Source organism: Canis lupus, chromosome 23 (genome assembly GCF_003254725.2).
Source record: "Canis lupus dingo isolate Sandy chromosome 23, ASM325472v2, whole genome shotgun sequence".
NCBI classification, from domain to species: domain Eukaryota; kingdom Metazoa; phylum Chordata; class Mammalia; order Carnivora; family Canidae; genus Canis; species Canis lupus.
The window spans coordinates 50429546-50450864 of NC_064265.1; the positions used below are offsets into that span (position 1 = coordinate 50429546).

The 21319-nt window shown below is 43.9% G+C and overlaps 1 long non-coding RNA gene across 1 annotated transcript; it reads left to right on the top strand.

Moving 5' to 3' along the window:
• The first annotated feature begins 302 nt into the window (after positions 1–302).
• On the top strand, positions 303–10504 carry LOC112652618 (uncharacterized). Its single transcript, XR_007405278.1, has 3 exons — positions 303–438; positions 1841–1914; positions 9849–10504. It is a non-coding gene; the product is annotated as an uncharacterized LOC112652618 (long non-coding RNA).
• The last annotated feature ends 10815 nt before the right edge of the window (positions 10505–21319 follow it).

The following is a 21319-nucleotide window of genomic DNA, read 5'->3' on the forward strand; positions in this document are numbered from 1 at the left end:
TAGCAGTAAAACGATGACATCTGGGACCTTTTTTTTTTTTTTTTTTTTTTTTTTTTCAGCTTCTCTATTTTGCCCTCTGTGGTATTTGCTTTTTTTAGGCAAATGGATTAGGTCCCCATTATGACCCTAAGGTGGCTGCCAACTGCTTCAGTGGTCTTGTCCATCAGGAAAAAGTGACTAATGTTTTCCCAGCAAAAACCTCAAGATTCACTTTGATTGGATAAACTTAGGTCACATGCCTCTGAACAAATCTCTGTGGCTAGGAGAGATAACGCATTGAATAACTTAACCTAAGTCACATCCTCTATTCCTGGGGCTGGAAGTAGATTACGTTCTTCCAGAGTCTCATGGATCCCAAAATAGTTTCTGGCCTGATAAGAAAGTGAAAAGGGAAAAGCAGATGCTGAGGAGGACATTAACCAAAGACCACGGTAACAGGTTAGACGGAGAGGCCATCCTTATATGAAAAGCTACAACGGCCATACGCTTAATGATTTTTCCATTTGAGAACCAGACAACATGCTGTTTAGGCTGAATTTGTTGCGTCCAGTGTAATACGAATTTACTTTCATCAATAGGCATGAAAAACAATCATTAACCTTTGAATTATGTGATTTTATAAAGCGCTGAATTCTATACTTCGGTGCTCTCATGAGAGAAGCTTTTTGTTTATGCATTTTAGCCATTTTCAACATGCCCTAAATTGAAACAGAGAATGTATTTTTTTTTTCCTTCTAGTGTAAAATCGAATAAGCTACAGCACCCTGCAGGAAGTCAGTCTAGCCACAGCAAATCTGTACTTGTTTTTGTGAGAGGGGATGGGAAGAATGAATATTTGCCCCGTGGCATCAATTTCCTGTTTAATGTTCTCCAAAAGGCATTTGGAAAATGCCCAGCAACACAGATGTACATAAATACCATACATAACTTGTTTTCATGAGTGGAAAGAGGAGTCTGTAAAATTATGATGAGGCTGGCTTACCCTCACCTGCTGGTAGCTGGTGAATCACTCCACCTTTGACTTAGTGATTTGGAGAATGGACGATTCCATTGAGTGCAGCATTGGAAGGACAAGTGGTGTAGAAATAGCATGGCATTTAGCTTCTTAGCCCAAGTTCTTACTCATTTAAGGCTACTTTCATCCCAAAGTTCGCTTGTGCCTGCTGGAGGTGGCCTTCAGGTTGCCCGTAAGAAGTATATACATACCAGGACAGTTTTCTAAATAAATGAGCAAGCAAACAAAAAGCAACCCCCCAAAACAGAAACTCATCTGTAAGATTTGCAGAGACAGAAATTTGTTTTCAAACCACAGAAAAACATATGCACATACCACAGAGCATCGCTCAAGGTGTGGGCAGATGTGTTCTCATTTCTGTAGATCACATTACCCCAGACTACTCACACACCATTTTTGGACATCTTATTTCAAAGGTCATGGCTTGGTTGGAGAACCAAGCTCTTTTATTTTTTCAGCAACTAACGCTTAGGGCTACTACATGAATCAAGAACTTGACATAGAAAAGAAGATTCAGACTAAAGAATCCATTCTCTAACTCACCTTTCTTCTGGGCCACTTCCCTGCCTAACACAAGATGAGAAATAATAGTTACCATCTGTTACACCTACGGAGGTGCTTAGGGAGGAATGTGTAACAGAGGCCTTTAAATATCTCAGAGCTGATCCTTGTTGCCCCCACAATTTGTACCTACCTTGTAGATGAAGAAACCGGACTTAGAGAAGATAAATACAGCCCAGGGCTACCCCAGAGCTGCTGGAGCCAGCATTTGAACCCATATCTGGCTGGCCCTAAGGTCCATGTTTTTTTTTTTTTTTTTTTCAGATTTAGAAATTATTAATTTAGGATTCATGATGAACTTCAGAAGATTCACAGAGCCAAAAATGGAATGCAAGTATGTAAGTGTGTTTATATATGCTTTTTTTTTTTCCCCCTGGGGAGAGGGTCTAAAACTTTCATCAGGTTTATCAGCTGTATTTCCAGAGCCTGGCACAGTCTGGAATACAGTAGATAAATCATAAATACTGGTTCAATGAATAATATGGGCCCATGACACAAAAAGAGGTCAGTACCACTGCTTTTATTACATGCCTTTGTATTACTGTAGTTTGTTCTAGCATCTGTCCTATGGTTTAATGGATTTGAATTTCCAGTACAACTGGCTTTGTTGTGGATACATAAATGCATTCTTTTAAAAAGTAAAAAATACATAATTTAGTTGATAATTCATTTGAAACTATTTGATAATTACATTAAAATATTAAACATCTTTAGATGGTATTGTCTAAGGAGATGCTTTTTCTTGAATAAAGCATATTAACACAAAGGACTGGAAACTATTTAGTCCACTAATGAACCGAAATATAATGTGAGCTACAAATGTGAGCCACATTTGTAATTTTAAACTTTCTAATAGCCACATTAAAAAAGAAATTTTTTAAAAAGCAGGTAAAATTCATTTTATTTTTTAAAATTTATTTATCCATGAGAGACACACAGAGAGAGGCAGAGACACAGGCAGAGGGAGAAGCAGGCTCCCTGTGGGGAGAGCCCGAAGTGGGACTCCATCCCAGGACCCCGGGGTCACGCCCTGGGCTGAGTGGAAGGCAGACATCTGCTCAACCACTGAGCCACCCAGGCATCCCTATTTTTTTATTTTTTAAAAATATTTTATTTATTATTTATTAGAGCGAGAGAATGAGAGCATGCACGCTGGAGAGAGCACAAGAGGAGGAGCTGCAGAGGCAGAGGGAGAAGCAGGCTCCCCACTGAGCAGGGAGCCCGACATGGGTCTGGATCCCAGGACCCTGAGATCATGACCCAAGCTGCAGGCCAATGCTTAACTGACTGAGCCACCCAGGCGCCCTAAAATTAATATTACTCATATCTTTTATTTAACACAATATGTCCAAAATACTCTCATTTTGCTCCGCAAGCAATATTGAAAGTTGCGAATGAGATATTTTACATTCTTTTTTTATTTTCCACACGAGGTCTTGGAAGTCCAGGGTGTGTTTCACACTCTCTTCCCTCTGGCCTTGCTCGGTGCAGGGGCCGTGGGGCCTGTACCGGGTGGTTGACCGAGGGCCGCGGGGGTGGACCCACAGGAGGGAGGGAGCACGGGGGGCACGGGCGTGGGGGCAGGCACCCCGAGATCCAAGACTCCGTGACCTGGCTTAGGTGGCCAAAATTGTAGCTTTGTAGGTGATTATTAGGACAGGCTCTAGGAAACGGTGTGGAAGTCAGCATTTCAGCAGAACTGCTGGCCCCGCAGTCACCTTCTTTTCTTGGTAACAGACGTGCAAATGTGGGGCACACACTTAGGGGTAGATGTGATGCAGCGACTAGAGTTACGCCCAGTAATTATAATAATTTTGTTCTTGTAACCACACCTAGAGCAAAGGATCTGCGTTAGGCCGGCTCGGGCCCGGGCCTGGGGCGGGGGGTGGGAGAGGAGCAGTGCAGAGGTCCTGGGGTTGCATTCCTCCCTTTCGCGGGTCCGGGAAGGAGGCCTCCACGGGCCTGAGGTCACGGGCTGCAAGACTAGACAAGGCCCTAAGAGCCCGGGAGCCTGCTCTGCACCCTGCCCAGGCTTCAGTCAGCCGCGAGCTTCTGGAGGCCGCACCGGGCCTTTGCACAGGGCGTGGCCCTCCCCTGGGTCTGGCCTGCCTCCCTGGGCCCAGCCGAGCACACCTACAACACCTCTCGCTTCTAGGCAGAGCAGCACTGAGCTCCACAAACACAACCTGACCTATCTTTGTCGGTGTAACGTATCTTGCAAAATTCCATTTCTTCCTCTATTTTTTTTTTTTTTTTTTTTTTTTTTAGTTATTCAACACGACAAACATACATTTGTCATTCTCCATAAGATACTGCTAATCCACTCGGGAGCTTACAGTTTGGTTAGCAGGGTGCCACGCCGAGATTCCCAGGAATCGGGTTATTTGAATTCATATGGCATGGTTTCCTTTGACCCTGGGTCTTAAGTTAAAAGCATTTGCTTTAAGGGAATGGTAGAGGATGTTTTAAATTTTAAAGGAGAAAGAAAATACCACACATGTGAAGACTATACCCCGGGAAAAGGGAGATACTGTTTATTTAGGAAGCTCAGTGGTTCCTAAAGATTATAAAACATTGACCAAGTAAGTTCAGATTGTCAGGATAGAATGAAATCCTACACTCATACCAGTATTTTCCAGGGGAGGTGCCAACGTGGTTGAGCAAAGTCTTTCCACCACCATGTTGTCACCACTGCTCTTAACAACCACCACCACCGCTGTCCCCGCCACCGTCAGCATGCTCCTTCCATTAACCTTCAGGTAGTCAGGGAAAGGCCCCAGGGAAACAATGTTTTATGAGGAATTTCCTCTGCACTCAGGGCTGTGTCCTCCCACAGTTCCTGGGTCATGGGATGGTATATACTGGGAAATGCAGCATTTGTAAACTACTCCACAATCCAAACAATCTCTCGCTCCTCTCTAATGATGTGCAGTTATTTGCTGAGGTGGCCATCGACCAGCCTCGTGGAAGAGTCCAGAAAGCTATTAACTAGGGGGTGAAATTCAAGTCAGAGATGGCTGTGAACACCTCTGGGGAGTGATGAGACAGGAATTCTTAGGACTTAATTCATAAAGGAGAGCATTAGAGTGTGGAGGAGTGGACGGGTAGGCGATGACTCACGTCCCTGCACAGGGTGCAACCTCAAAATAGTGACGTTGATCCTACAAAGTGTGTAGGAAGACCAGTCTCGGAACTGCAGTCACTACTCATGGATGATCCTTGACTCTAATTTCTAAGATGAATTCCTGAGATTGCTTTTGTAGAAGAATAGTGCTCTGCTCACAGCTTATGAGCAGAAACAGTAAGGAGGTTCATTCCTCGACATGTGTGATCTAGAGCAAGTTTCTTAATTCCCTGAGCCTCAGTAGCTTCCTCTGCAAAATGGGGATAATGCAGTATGAATTAGAAAATGCATAATTCGCTACATAGGACCTTGGACACCTATTGGGAGAGACGTTAATGTAGATTTTGTTTACTAAGAGAATGCTTGTCTTATCTCTATTAATCTCGCCTTTGTCCCCAGGAAATAGGTACTATTTTCACCCCCATTTTATAAATGAGGAAACTGAGGTTTAGTGAGGTTAAGGTCACACAGCTTGCAGAAAGACTGCTGCTTCATGTTTCATTGTTGTGCACAACTAGATTTCTTTACCATGTAAACCGTATATTTGCAATGGCTTAGACACCAATGGAAAATGAAGATCATTCAAACCCAATATAAATACATATAGATACATACAGAAAACATAAATACATACAGAAAATTCACTAATCTGAAAACTGGGCCATTTCAAAGGACATGCAGCTTTATTACTTTCAAGTACATACAGCAACCAGAAAAATGCTAATAAGGGCTGGCAGTTCAGGCCCAGATTCAGTAAATAGATAAAAATGATTAGCATATCTAAGAAGTTCTGGTCTTGCCTACATTTTGAATAGAGCGTTTTATAAATAAAAGAAATCTCAAGTGTTAGAAAACAAGTTATTTTCTTTGGTAAGTAAATGCTTCTTTTCAAATATTATTTATACTATTCATTTACTTACTAAGCCACTTTTTTCGTAGATAGTACAAAAGTACCCTTCAGCTCAGTCCCTGCACACATTATAAAAAAAACCAGAGATTAAAACTGTCTAAATTAAATGTTAAAATATTTTAATCAGATTAATGTATTTGCCCTTTAATTCTTTAGAATATCATGATCTGAATAAACGTAAATTGCTAAATGTTTTTCAAGTATTACGGCTATCGAAACTTCATAAAAAAGATTTATTTTAGTATTAATATGAATGGCATAATATCTGCTATGTCCTCTGTTAATGTAGAAAAATTTTGAGGAATGTAATCTTTTCTCACATGAAATGTTTATGTCATTTATGAGTACTCTTTATACTAGGAAATGGAAAAATGGAGAAGAAAGTGTTCAGACGGTAGTCTTTGACAACAGGGTACTAAATCTGCCCTGGGCAATAGACTTGTGACTTCTATCCACTTTGGTTTACCAAGCAAAGCCCAACCTGGGTGTGGAATCTTGTGTGTGTGTGTGTGTGTGTGTGTGTGTGTGTGTGTGGAATCTTTTAGCTATTGCTGTTAATCCATGGAAAATATTTTAGTGTGATGTATTCTCCTTAAAAGTTAATAAATTGTTGCAAAAAGAATAATGGGATTTATTAAATATGGTGGTCCTGAACCATGCCAATTAGTTTGTGGTTTTGTGGGAATAAAGCAAACGTAGTTATCGGTATTGTAATAAGTGAGGGTCCCAGCAAGTTCCAGCTGTTGAACACGTGATTATTACTTAGGAGGACAAATAGCAATATTTTTCCATCTCTAGAGTACATTCTGCTCCTGATACGCCTGCATAACTGCAACGAACCATTAGTGGGAGTTACACACAGAGGGAAGAGACCGAGGAACCACGTTTCTTTTCTGCTGCCCAACTGAAATTTCAGTTGGTTGATATCTGTCCAGAGTTAAATTTTCCATAGCACACTATAGTGACACCCTAGGGTTACTATTTGAATTCCATTTTGATAGAAGTCTTTCTTTATAAAAGCCAACCAAATAGTATGGCTCTACACTCAACCGGGAGTCTGCTGGAAGATTCTCTTCCTCTTGCCCCTCGCCCTACTCATGCATGCACATGCTCTCTCTCTCTCCCTTGAATAAATAAATAAATCTTAAGAAAAAAAACATAATTGCTTTCCTCCTCAATGGATTTGTCACCATGCAAAAATGTAGGTCTCAGGGCGCCTGGGTGGCTCAGTCAGTTAAGTATCTACCTTCGGCTCAGGTCATGATCCCAGGGTCCTGGGATGGAGCCCTGTATCGTGCTCCCCACTGAGTGGGGAGTCTGTGTCTCACCCTCACCCCTGCTCATGCTCTCTCTCCCTCTCACTCTTTCTCTCCCAAATAAATAAATAAATAAAATCTTTTAAAAATAAGAAATGTAGGTCTCTTGTTGCCTGATCTATAATTCCAAGATTTCCAAAAATTTCCCGATTTTTAAACATTGCTAACTAATTTGAGTTTCACTAAGGCCCAATGAAACACATCTGTGGGCCTTATTCAACCTGAGGGCAGGCATTTTGCAACCTGTGATCTAGACCAACTCTTCCATTTTGCAGATGCGGGAAACGGGCTCTCTGCAGTTTAGCATCGTTCTCCAGGACTTCCAGTCCAAAGCTTTTGTCACTTAACTACAACTTCTCTCAATAAGAAAACAATTAGATGACTCAGAAGGAACAAACAAAATGTAGTTATAAAGCAATATGTTAGAGGTTTTTTTTTAAAAGCACAAGATGATATCGTGAAAGCAAATGTTATAGGGAGAAGAAATAAAAGAGGGCTCATGGTAGGAAGAATTCAAAAAGACTTTACAAGTGGCATTTGAGCTAGATTTTGAACGAAGTGACTAATACAAATCGATAAAAGATAACAACAAAGGGGATTTAGGTAGAGGAGAACAGAATGAAGAAAACACATAACCAAGAATTTGCAAATGGACATGTAAGACAATGCCCAGAACGGCTCGGCTTAATCAGGGAGTAGAAATTCTATCACCATAATTCATTCGGCAAATATTTCCTGGGCTCTCCTGTGTGCCAGGCGCTATTGTAGGCCCTGTAGATAAAGCAGTGAACAAGAGAGCCACCTGGGTTCTTGGGAACTTTTTTTCCCTAGTGGCACAGGCGAAAAATCATATAAAGTACTACGAATAAAAATAAATAAATAAATAAAAAAATAAAGTACTACGAATAAAATAAAATTGAAAGATGTGAAAGTAGCATCTGTAAATGCACATTAGACAGGACAGTCAGGGAAGACTCCTCTGCGGGGATAGCATGATGAGAGGAAGCCATCAGGCAATGATCTGAGCTAAGAACGTTCAAGACAGAGAAGAAGGCTAGTGCAATGGGCCTAGGGTGGAAAGAACAGAAAGAAATGTGAGTTGTGGCAAGGATGATAGGAAAAAAGGTTAGAAGGACACTTATTAGCCTTTGGTAAGGAGTCTGGAGTGATGAGGTTTCCCACAGGGAAGCTGCATAATTTGATTATATATAGATCATTTCTGATAAGAAAGTAGCATAAATTCAAAAGAAAAGGAAGTGGATAATGGAAATTCTTGAATGGAAGCTGATGGAATACATTTAATTTGGGGGGAATGCTGTAGCTTTTAGCAGGCAGCAGAACAGCAGCAAAAATGGTGAATCTGTGGATGAGCATCTATTCTGACTGCTGAGTGCCCATGGGTTGGGATCAAGAGCTCTGGCTTTTGTACAAGTCCAGGTATAAGGGAGGATTGGGATTCCGTCAGGAATGATGGAAACGAAGAGGGGAAAATGAGAATCATAAACACTAAACACAATGAACTGATGTAAGTCAAAACAACCAGAAAAAAAAAATCAAAACAAAAAAAAATTTGGAAGTAGTTTTAAAATAATTGAAAGAAATACTTTCAAATTTTCCTGAATGGCCTAAGTCTCTCAGAATTTCCTTGAAGAAGGAATTTGAATTTTTCATGATGAGCATTGAGGTACATGTGTAATGCTTACAAAAGTAATAGTGATTTTCCTCAAAATCAAAACAAAACAGAAAAAAAAAAAAAAAAAACCAACCAGAAGAGGAAAACTGTTGTGAGGATCTCTTAAGTTTCAGAATTGGAAGCCATTTTGGAAGCAGCCTTGATAACTAAAATAGGAGAGAATTTATCAAGATCTTGACCCGTACTGCATTGTAAGATATCTATTATAAGCAATAAGAAATTCAAAATTAGAGAGGCCTTGGAGGTGATAGTTGAGGGCAGGAGGGAGGTTTCGAGCTATTCTTTGTATCAACAGGGACCACATTTGCTATTCAAAATGCCAAATTGTACCTTCAAATAATCTACACCGTGTAACACGAACATGAAAAAAGCAGTCTTATTCCCACGGCTTCATAATGATATTAGCATTATTAAGAGTAGAAAACAATATCTGGATGCTTTCTCTGCCTCTATACATCGAATGATAGAATGGTAAAAAAAAAAAAAAAAGAGCAGGAAATAGAGAAATACCTTTATAAAAGTCAAATTCTGTGTTGCTATTTTTAATAAAATACATTACATTCAGCTGTATCTGAATTTCAATAGAAAAGGGAAAAGACAAAAATAGAAGGGAAAAAAGATGGATTAAAGTGTCAGAAAACACTTCAAGCCATTGGACTTCGGCTTCTAATGTTATGCTACCGTATACTAGGCGTTCTAATTTTCATGATTTAGGAGATGTTGATCAGCTTTATTTAGGTTACGTTAAGATAAACGTTTAACACCTCATTTGACGTGTTACTCTTGTCAACCTTCCTTGTTTAATCCCATTCATTTACAACAGATGAAATAGCTCTCTATCGCGGGGACATGTTTTTCTATCGATGTATGCTAAGAACTAACAAAGATAACTAGGACAGGCGGTCGGCCGCAGCACCCTGGTATGCATGAATTTCAATTACTGCATTGAAGTTAAGGAACACAAGTGCCCCAATAACAGTTCAGATTTTAGTCACCGCGCTGTATGGCGTCTTCACTGTATTTGCATGAAGTACAAACTTTGCTCCTAGCACTTCGGCACACAAATCACTATGTAAATAACAGATGTGAATCATGATCCATGACCAATCACTTCCTTGAAGGTCTGTATGGTCACCTTGCATCTGTTATTTATTCAGTTCACCCACAGAGAGCAAAGTGTGCGGTTGTCTCCTGGTTTCCCAGTGATAACCCTCTGTGACATTTCACAGGAATAGTTCATCAAAGGAGTGAATGAATTGACCAACAAAGATGGAAGTGAGGCAAATAAATGAAAAGTAAAATCTGAATGCGATGGAAATGGAGTTCTAGAAGAAATCGCTGGCCGTGGCGGTGTTGACACCAGGGCGGTGTGAGCCTCTGGACGTGCAGCCAGGCACTCGGCGAAGCCAACTTACTGACATCAGTGGAGAAAGTGGCTGTGATGAAGGGATGCTGATGTCCCAGAGGAAGTGACTCCAGGAAAATACTTACGTTAAAGAAACTCTTGGAGGTATTTCAGGGCACCGAACGTGTGCAAAGGATAAAGTGTCGGAAGCGAATCTAGATTTAGAAAGGAATGTGACAATTTTGCCAGGGCATCGAAAAGATGTGTAGCGAGTTAGATGATGAGAAGAAAGCAAGTGCTGCTGAAATGCTTCTTGATGCTGTTTCACAAGGAAGTAAAATACTTTAATTCTCAATGTTTTTAAGGTTTTGACTTCTTGTTTACTGAATTTTAGTTTTTACTTCTTTTTTTTTCATTTCCCAATACATTTATAACTGACCTTGAACGAGTGTTTAATGTTTTCACAGAAGTTTTTAAAGATCTTGGAATAATTGTAATTTTCCCTATTGATTATTAAGATTACTTTGCGCAGCTTTAGCTTACAGAGGTCATTTTTATTTTTTTATTTTTTATTTTTTTTTATTTTTTTAAATTTTTTAATTTATTTATTTGTGATAGTCACAGAGAGAGAAAGAGAGAGAGGCAGAGACACAGGCAGAGGGAGAAGCAGGCTCCATGCACCGGGAGCCCCATGTGGGATTTGATCCAGGGTCTCCAGGATCGCGCCCTGGGCCAAAGGCAGGCGCCAAACTGCTGCGCCACCCAGGGATCCCCAGAGGTCATTTTTATAGGCTCACATTGCCGTGGCCTATAAAGTGAGGTCTGCCTATACTTAATTATATTATATGCAGGTCAGCATTTACATATATTTTGTATATTTTGACTCCAACTGGATTTTAAGTCGCTCAATTATAGAAATAAGGCAAAGCAAACCCTTCACTTCCACATTGCCTACTCCGCCTGGCATAGCACTGAATGTCTGGTAAAGGCTTAAATAGTACTTACTGGTTCACTGTGTATGTGGAATAATAGGGTTTTCATAAAGTGTCAAGTCATAATAATAAATGTAATTCCTTTCATTAGAATGTAAGCTTTCCCCATTTTACTTTCCACTGTTAGGGCAACTAAATATGAGTCCCAGGTTGTATCCTACTGTTTTCAGGGTATATTGTTCCATTGAAGGAAGATGCAGATGATGGCTTGTGGATTTGCTTTGTGCACAGCCTGTACAATCCTACAGGCAGCCCTAATGCCCACCCCTAGCACCTAAAACCATGCCAAAGGTACATGATAAATATTTATTGAATTCATGTAATTCATAATAATTACTAGGACTGTGCACTATATGTTATTTTGTACCAGATGTTCTATGGCTCCCATTTTGTAGGTGACAAAAACTTGACTTGGAGATTGATTCAGCCAGCAAGGGCACTCTAAAGCCAGAATTTGAATCCAAGGCTGTCCAACTCTAGTGTGCCTTGGTCACCACAATGATAATCAACTGACACCAGTGACGCCAAGTGATGTGCAAATGAATTAGAGACAAAAAGGTAAAGTAATTTAAAAAAATCTCTTCCAATTCATGTCCTATCACAGGCCTACTTGGACAAGGGGAGTACCTCGCATCAAATTTATTTTTACATTACTTTACATTTATAATTTCCCTCATGATATTCCTTTTTTTAAACACCGATTTTTAAAAAGAATCCCCAAAAAGCATTTCCCATGATAGTAGCTTAGGGCAGAAATGGCCAAAAATCATATTATTACGATTATTATTTAAAACAATCTAAATTTACAAGCCGCTTCAGGAAGCGGTATATTAAAGAATGTGTGTGTGTGTGTGTGTCTGTGCGCGTAACACCTCTTACATTTTAAGAAGTTTATGTCTAAAAAAAAAATCATTTGGTTTTTGGCTTGGGCACTTCCCTACAGTAGGGCTTTATCCGTCCTTCTGGACTGGTAAACTATTGATTGCGGGGCCAGAGCATCGGCGTCTTGCTCTGGTGGCCGAGTCAGACCTGGCCCAGCGGACCCCCAGGGGAAGGCCCACTCCCCGGGGACCTGAGGAGGCCCTGCGCCGGGTCCCTCGGCAGAGGCCTCCACTTCACCCTTGTGTTCCTTCTCTTTGTATAGAATAAAATACTCCTTTGACTACTCTTCTCCTCGGTGGAGTGACGTGTGTGGTATTTGGTGGGAAGGGTTGGTTCGAATCCACCACAGAGCGGAGCATGGCTTGCGGTGGCTGCGTCCCCTCGCCTCCTCTCCGTGGGCCCCACGCCCTATCCACACCGCCTCCCCGGGGGCTGCGCTTCCAGGCCTTCAGGCTTGGCATCTGCTCTGCACTTGGACGTCTTGCCGGCCGCTCGCTGGGCCCTTTGCCCGCAGGTCACCCTCCCTTTCTTCCAATCCTCACACTCTTCTTCCTTTCTCTCGAAGCTGGAAGACCTGGTACCTTCGATCCCAGATCCTTCGATCTCAGGTGACAGATTGTGAAGAAGCGACTAGACAAAGGGCAGAGGTTTGGGCCTCCAGGGGCGATGCGTCGTGGGAAAGCGACCAGGAAACGTGGGAGGGAAGCTAATCGAAGACAAAGATGCCCTAAATAAGATTCGTTTGTGCAGGCTCATCTTGGCATCAACTCCCCATCTCCAGCGATAAGAACTTTCGAGGCTTCCTGGGACCAGCAGGGCATCTTTCTCACGGGAAGTTTATGCCCTGCTTTTTCGAAAGGGAGAAGGGAGAGGGCCCTTCCTGCAGCTGCTGTTTTGCAATTGCCTTTGGCTCTAAATAATCAGTATGCAAACCAGCACATTTGGGGGCGCGTGTTCTGATCCCCTCATGATGAAGGCAGCACATGGGGACCATGACGGGGCAGATACATGCTAGCTTGGAAGACGTGGTTGTGGGGGGTGTTTGGGGGGCACAGTTGGTGAAGCATGTACCTCCTGGTTCCAGCTCAGATCGTGAGCTCCGGGGGGTTGTGAGATCAAGTCCCGCATTGGGCTCCATGTTCGGCGTGGAGTCTGCTGGGGATGCTTTCTCCCTCTGCCTCTCCCCCTATAAAATAAAGAAATCTTAAAAAAGAAAAAAAGAAGGAGTAGTTAGGGAAAATCTTTCTTAGGAAATGCCTTTGCTCTGAGAACTGACAGATGATATCTTGGACAGTTCAAGATTCCCAAGAAAGAAGTTGGGGGTGGAGGGAAGAGCAAAGCTACCCTACGGCAGCAGTGAGCCAGCTGGTCCTGCTAGAGAAGAGAAAGAAGGCCAGAGGGAGCAGAGAGGGGTGCGCCGGGGTGAGCGGAGGAAGTGAGGCCAGGGACTAGTCAGAGTCGGGATCCTCTGGGGCCTCTGGGGCCCCTGGGAAGGAATTTGGATCTTACTGTAAATGTAATGGGGAACCACTGGAGGACTTAAACAGGAGAGTGGCACAGCCACTGTATTGTTTGTTTATATTTATTTTTTGCTTTCCCTGAGGTAGTTTATGTTCTACTTAGGATTTAGAAGTAAACGTAAGAGAACAAATGCAGTAACTGCAAACGGGACAATTTATAAGAGAAAACAACCCCCTAAGTTGAATAATCAATTGACAGATAGCTGGTGTGTTCTAAAAAGGTCATTCAGAATACATGTGCAGAATAGATTTTAGGAGGTGACATGGTAGGTGCAAGAGGTCGGGGTGGGAGGTGAACACCGTAGTCTGTGAGAGGGGATGGTGGCTTGGCCCCGATGGTAGCCGTAGAGGTGGGAAGACACACACAGACTCGGAATATGGTTCAGAAGTAGAACTACCAGGACTTGCGGAAGTCAAGTAGATAAATACAGGAGAAAGGGGAAAGGAAGGAATAAGAAATGGCTCTTAAGATTTTGGCTTGGCCCCCGTCGTGTGTTCACTGAGCTAGGGAAGGGCAGGGGCTGGAATGAAGAGTCCTACGGGCGCAGGCTCAGCGTGAGATGCTGTGAGCTACCCCAGCGGAGGTGTATAGGGCTTGGACATCAAGTCACAACTCTTGCCCCTATATTTGGAGAAAAACCTAAATGGCCAATAGCTTTTTTTTTTTTTTTTTTATTGGTGTTCAATTTGCCAACATATAGAATAACACCCAGTGCTCATCCCATCAAGTGCCCCCCCTCAGTGAAGGGCCAATAGCTTAAGAGAAATAACAATACATCTGTTTGGAATTAGAATTACACCTTTATTTACTAAGGTTCGGGTCAACTGCCTCAGCCTGGAAAGCAAATGACTGGGGACAGCCGGTTGACAGGAGGGGACCCTTTGGCCATGTGCTTCAGGTAGATCAGCTCAAGTGTTTCTGAGCAGGATTCTCAAAGTCTGTGTCCGGGAATGTTGCAAACAATCTCCCGGTGGTTTCTGACGTTAGACCAACGGGATTTAAATCCCAGCTCCAACATGTGCTAATTTTATGATTGTGACAAGTTATTTAAATCTCTTGTCGGGTTTCTTGGGTGTGAAAGGGAGATAATACCCACCTTACAGGGAGGATTTCATCAGCAGCCTCTTTTGTCTTATGTGGATCTCATGTGGAAGGAGACATGAGAGCAGTGAAGGTTTGTCTGTGGCTCCCAAATCTGGCCTAGACCTAAGCTGGATTGGCCCAAGGGGCCCTGGAGAAGGTGCTCAGTGTAGCACCACAGGAAGGCCTGAGCCCTTCTCATCACCCTTTCCACTCTGAGATGTGCTATGAAGATTGGGAGACCCACCCAGCTGGCAACCGAAGTGGAGATCATTTAATAAGCTCAGAGGAGGGTGTGGAGTTGATCCTATCTTTGCCTGGGGCCATTAAGACATGCCTTGAGAAAGAGATGCGGATTTGTTGTTCACAGATGCCCCTAATGCAGTGATTCTCAAATTAGTGTGCATTGGAATCCCCTGGAGGACTTGTTGAAGCAGATTGCTGGGCCCCACTCCCAGAATTTTAAATTCAGTAGGTGTTGGGTGAGGCCCAAGAATTTGCATTCTAACAAATTTCCAGGTGATGCTGATGCTTGAAGGACCACACTTCAAAGGAACCACTGCCCTCCTGCATCCCAGAGACCTGGGAAGGACGTGCGAGCTGGTGCGGACAGGAGTTAACCAGGTCTGCAGCAGTGTAACAGTGAAAACAACGTTCTCATCGGTGGGGAAAACCTACCTCTAAATACAACTTCTCTCCGCTCTGGAGAGATTATAATCCGACATCAATTGGATCCAAAGCACAGATAAAACAAAGAATCTAGGAAAATAGGAAATTGCCCTAAAAGCACCTCCCCGGGAGCTCAATGCCAGTCCTGGACCCGGCTTCCCTAGCTGGAACCCGTGCATCCCCCCTAGATTGAGTCTGACTATAGGAATCGGCCCAGGCAGTAGGCAGGGCCTGAATTACCACAACTCCCACGTGCCCTCTAAAACAGTTCCTTCCTCATGGAGATGTGTGTGGGGTGCCTTAGGAATTCCATCTGGGCCTTCGATCATACTGCAAGCAGTCATACTTGGCCCAGAGGAGAGAAAAGCATTGGCTTTACTCTTAGTCCTAGCCCTCAAATACTGCTTCATTTCTAGTCTATGGACAATGAAGAATAAGGTACTTTATTTTTTTTTAAGATTTATTTATTCATGAGAGACACAGAGAGAGAGAGGCAGAGACACAGGCAGAGGGAGAAGCAGGCTCTCTGCGGGGGCCCTGATGGGGGACTCGATCCCAGGACTCCGGGATTATGACCTGGGCCGAAGGCAGACGCTCAACCGCTGAGCCTCCCAGGTGCCCCAGAATAAGGTACTTTAGTTCACTCTGCATTGTGTCCCCTTTTCCCCCTCCTACTTCCTGAAGGAATCCTTGTGTAGGTCTCCCCTGACACTGGCTCCTCTGGTCAGAGCCCCGGATTGTTCCCGTCCGAAATCTTCCTGATGTTTGAATGGTTCCAAAATCTCCTGTGTCATGGTGCAGCAATACCCTCAACACCCCCTTACCCCTTGCCCCCCTCGCCAAACATTTCTACTGCTGCTCTCTCTTTCTCCGCTTTCTGGAATTAATGGTTTTATCCATCGGGTCAAGCTACCTTATGCTGCAATAACAAATGAACCTTTTACTTTAGTGGCTTACAACAACAAAAGTTGTTTTCTGATTTCTCACTCAGGTCGATAACAGATCAGCTTTTGTTCCGTGTCATCTTTATTTTGAGCCTTGGGCTGAAGGAGCAATGCCCACCTGCGACACATTGATCATTTTAGGAGAGAAAAGCAATGGGAGAACCATGCAATGCTTTTTTTTTTTTTATAAAATATTTTATTTATTTATTCATGAGAGACAGAGTGAGGCAGAGACACAGGCGGAGGGAGAAGCAGGCTCCAAGCTGGGAGCCCCGGGACCCCGGGGTCATGCCCTCGTCGAAGGCAGCCGCTCCACCGCTGAGCCCCCCAGGCGCCCCTAAGCATTGGTTTTTAAAGCTTCTGCTAGGAGTGTCACATGCCTTTTCTACTCAAATTTCATTTGTCAAAGCAAGTCGGAAAGTCAAAGATAATACTGGGGTGTGGGAAGTGTAATCTCTTAGTCCCTCCTACAAAATCATCCTCCCTTGTTGGGAGGGGCTGGTAGAGAGGAGCTGGACTTGGATTTGTTTTTACAAACTGATAACAAATTAAACTCTAACTTAATGGGCACCTAAAAAATCCAAGTTAGTAGTGATCTGCTCCACTCTTCCCTTTTGACTTTTGCAGCCTCCCTGGATTTCCTGGCCACTCCACCCACTTTCTTCCTGCCATTCAAGTCATAGTCACCTTCTCTGGACTCTACAGTCTTAAACTTTGATTGAAAGGTTGAGAAAAGGAAAAAAAAAAAAAGGCAGTGAAACAGGGAGAATGAGGAAAATAAGTTACTTTATTTAAGAACTTTAAAACAAGATACTGCCATAGACTTGAGCAAAACCGTACCCCAGAGGAAGGGGTCATCTGTCCTGTCTGGCGTCGATTAGGGATATGTCACCAGTTGCTGGTGGCCTTCTGTCGGCACCGGCCATGTGTGCTGCGATTGCGCACGGATTTGGGGGTACTTTACGGACACTCTCAACTGCTTTGTGTCCAGAAAGTTCTAAGGCTGTGAGACTGTTGGGAGAGCTCGTAAGAAGACACATATGGCTACGATGGAAACAAAAGTGGGGGGAAGACACAGTCTCAGTGAGGAGAACAGGATGAGAGTTGCATGTGTGCAAGGGCTGAATCGTCCCCCAGAAGGAATAGTTCTGAAGGACGAAGAGAATCAGGCAGCGATCGGAGAGCGAGGCTTTTGCAATCAAGAGTAATCAGCAAGAGATGAGGCAAAGTGATTAACAAAATGGAAAGCATGGCCCACGGGGGCAGAGGATCACAATCAACACAGATGTCCTTTGGCCCGGGTTAGTTCAGGAGAAGGCCAAGAGCTTGTTTGAGAACTTAAGGCTCAAATCTGTTTGTGGTAGACCAAGGCCAGGCCTGCCTGCAAAATAAGTGGGAAACCCCTACACCCTGCCGCCCAGGTGGAGATAAGGAGAGACCGCCCCGGGCTGGGCACAGCAGCCACTTCAAGGTCTGGAATCTGGACAGGAGCCCGAAGGGAGGCGCCTGCTGCATACCTCCAGTTGTGCCTTGTATGGCAGCACCACTTGTTTGGGGTTGCCGACGTGGAGGGGGGCTCCCCTGACCCCCCAGGCGGCTCACTCTGTAGGCTGCCGGGACCACCAAGTTTCTGTGTCTCTGTGAAGCATAAAGGAGGCATCGGGCAGCCGCGGGCGCCTTACTTCGTGTCCAGCCTTGGCCCTGCTTACGTGCTGCTTTGGAAATGAGTCAAAGTGCAGCGTCTTTGAACTGAACTCAAAATGTCATTCTTGCCCATTCTCTCACCTAGGCCAGGTTCCACGTTCTGACCCTCGTGGGCTCCAAGCGCATTTGGGGGAAGCTCCTGTTAACAGCCACAGGGCGTCCACCAGTTCAAGGCCTGGCCCCCCATCTGCGCTGTCAAATGAGCGGTAAATTCGGATGCTGTGTCTGCTGAGGTCGAGCGATTACTGCCTCGAGAGATTTTCAGTGATCTATTTTGGTGGAGAAAACGGCTGACAGTACTTCCGTGTCACCAGAGAGGAGACAAGTCCACCTGACTTAAAGGTTCCGAGAAACATCTAACTCCTATTAGGGAGAAATGTGTTCGTTGTTAGAGGCTTTAGCTCCTCTTGGTCGCAGTAGACGGTGGCAATGGGGTGCAAAGGCCGCCTGCTTAGCCTCTTCCTTTCCCTCCGAGAGCCTCTCCTCAGGCACCTTTACAAGGCCAAGGGCGCCCTACAACCCAGTACATCAGCACCGCCCCTCCCTCGGGCAACGTGAGTAAGTTAGAGGCCAAACTGGGTCACTCTGAGCACGAAAGGGAGCACTCTTGCTAATTATGCCCGACAGCAGACCTAACCCGGGGTCATCCTAGGAAAACTGAGATTCTAGTCACCCTATAGATGGACTAATCCCAGCGTTTGCCTGCCAAGGCTCCTGAAGGATCCTGTTCCGTGCGTGGCCCCCGCTGGAGAGGCAGCCCCAGGCTCTTCAAGCTGACCCTGAGCCACTGGCCTGCATTCTAGTGGAGCATGTGATCCAAGGCCGGTAAACAACCCTAGGCTAGTGACTCGGGACACCAGGCTGAGGCTTGGCTGCACAGGATCAACCTAGTTAAGCAGATTCTGCTGTGAATTGGAAATCCTGACCGAAAGAAGCCAGGGGGCAACGATCCTAATTTTTCTGCCTCCGCACAGTTCACATGTTGAGTGCACGCTGCCATTGTCAGTAAGTAGCATCTGTCATTACTCTACGGTTCTCCTGTGCTAGCGACTGGGGAGGGGGAGCAGGAATCTAAAAATCTCCAGCAACGTCTGCTGGAACCTCTGATGTACACACCCTTGACCAAGAAATCCCAGGTCTGGAAATGCAGGAGACAGATAGGCTGGCACACTTGCAAAATGCTATATGAAGGGCTGTTCATTGCAGTCGTGTTTCACTAGCAAAAGACAGGCCCCCTAAAATCACCGAACGATCAACAGGGAACTTATTAGTAAATTATATGCATCCGTAAAATGTAAAATATGAGCGTACTAAATGGAATGACCTTCAATATAGAAGTGAAAAAAGCAAAGTACCAAAGAGAGGAAACAGTAAACTGCAATTTGTGTGAAGGGTGGGGCAGAGGGAATGTGCGCGTGAGTGTGAGTTTTTACTTGTATATGCATAAAATAATAAGGGTAATACAGATTCCCTCCAGGGAGAGAAATTGGGTGACCAGGGGGAGTGAATTGGAGCATTTTCATTATACATACTCTTTTCTGCTGGTTGAATTTTGAACCATACGAGTTTATGACCTATTTTGAAAATGAGTAAATAAAATTAAAGATCTGGGATCTATGATAGCTCTTAGGTAGGCGCTTAGAAATACTAACTCTGTCTTTGCCCAAAGGGCACCTAGGATCTCTGTGGGCACGGTGCATGGGATTTGAGGACTGGAAGTTTTGGAAACCGGGGGGCAAAGTCCTGATGATTCAGCAAATGTGCTAGACACCAGAGGAATTACAGACATGAATTAAATATGTATTTACAGTTGCATAAAATGTGAATATACTTAATATGACTGAACAGTATGCTTAAAATGGTTAAGATGGTAAATTTTGTTATGTGTTTTTTTCACCACAATTTAAAAAGCAAGGAAATCATAAATAAGAACAAAACAAAATTTAAAAACATTATAGTCTACTTAGAGCCTGAATATAATCTAGGGTTCTATCCACACATGATGCTCAACAAATGTTTAATAAATGGAATAGAATTGTCAGAAGAGAGAATGAAAGTAACAAATTAAAACAAAATGGACCGAGGGGTGCCTGGCGGGCTCTGTCTATAAAGCATGTGACTCCTGATTTCAGGGTTGTGAATTCAAGCCCCGTGTTGGGTATAGAGATTACTTAAAATAATTAAAACCTTTCAAACAAAAACAAAAACAAAAACCAGGGGCCCTGAGTGGCTCAGTGGGTTAAGCAGTGGGGTCATGGCCTCAGGGTCATGGGATGGAGTCCCTGTCAGGCCCCCCATGCAGCTGGAAGTCTGCTCGGGGTTCTCCAGCCCTCTGCCCCTCTTCACCCCCATTCCCACCGCCCCCCTAATTCTGACAGAGAGGGTCAGGGTTATATGCATTATGATACAAAGGAACAGAATGAAGGCTTTGGGACCCTACAGCCCCGGGATCCATTTTCTGGCTCCTTGCCTTGGTTCCTCGTTGCCTCCTGGCATAGATATCCCCCCTCAGGACTACTCCCCGTTGTGGGTGAGGCGGCTCAAACAAAGCGCCTAGCACGATGCTAGGCACGTAGGCCAGACTATGTGCCTTACGTTTGTTGGTCCTCCCGTGAGATTCAGCGAGAGCCTTAAAGGTGAGTAGAAATACGATAGTCTGGAAAAGGTCTAAGAAAAAGTTATTTCAACTCAAAGGACTCTTAGAATTGGGTGAGTCAAGCGAGTAAGGCTTGGGATTTTCATGAAAACCACTCAGGGGACTTAGTTAACTTTTTTCTTTTAAGATTTATTTATTTATTTATTTGAGAGAGAGAGAGAGAAAGGGAGAGGGAAGGGTGGGGGGAAGGGACAAGAGGGAGAGAATCTCAAGCATACGCCCCACTGAGCTCGGATCCCGTTGGAGGGCTCATGGGTGGTTTGATCCCTTGACCCCGAGATCATGAACTGAGGTGAAACAGAGAGGCAGACGCACAACCCACTGAGCCACCCAGGCGCCCCATAAGTAAGTCTTCAATATGGATGAAGTTCAGCACAAAGACCTAGGTCTCCTCTTTCCTTTTTCTTTTTGTTTCTGCTGATTTTCTTCTTTTGACACATCTTACATTTTTCTTTAATCCTTCTCCTTTCCTTCTTCCTCTTCCTTTTCTCCCCTCCCCTCACCCTTTTTTACGTCTGAAGATAGATTGTATTCTGAAAACCATCATTATTTTCCCAGGTCATCTTGGGAATATTACGTGACTTTTCTGAAACAGCATGGTTTCGTAGGAGTTAAGGCCTGGAAGGAGCATGATTTCAAATTTAAATCAGGAAGAAGAGCCTATTTGCCCCACTGAGACATTATTTAACAAAGAAATGAATGATAACTCCTACTGTGTACTGAGTGCCTGTTAGGTACTTCACAAGCAGTATCATGATTTTTCGCAACTGTAAGGCAGAAAACTGCCCTATTTTTGAGATGAGAAAAATCGAATAAATCCTAGATTTAGCAGAACTAGGATTTAAGCCCAAGTCTCGGTTCCAAGACTGTGGTCCTTCCTGGATACTATCCTCCTTCTCTAAACTTC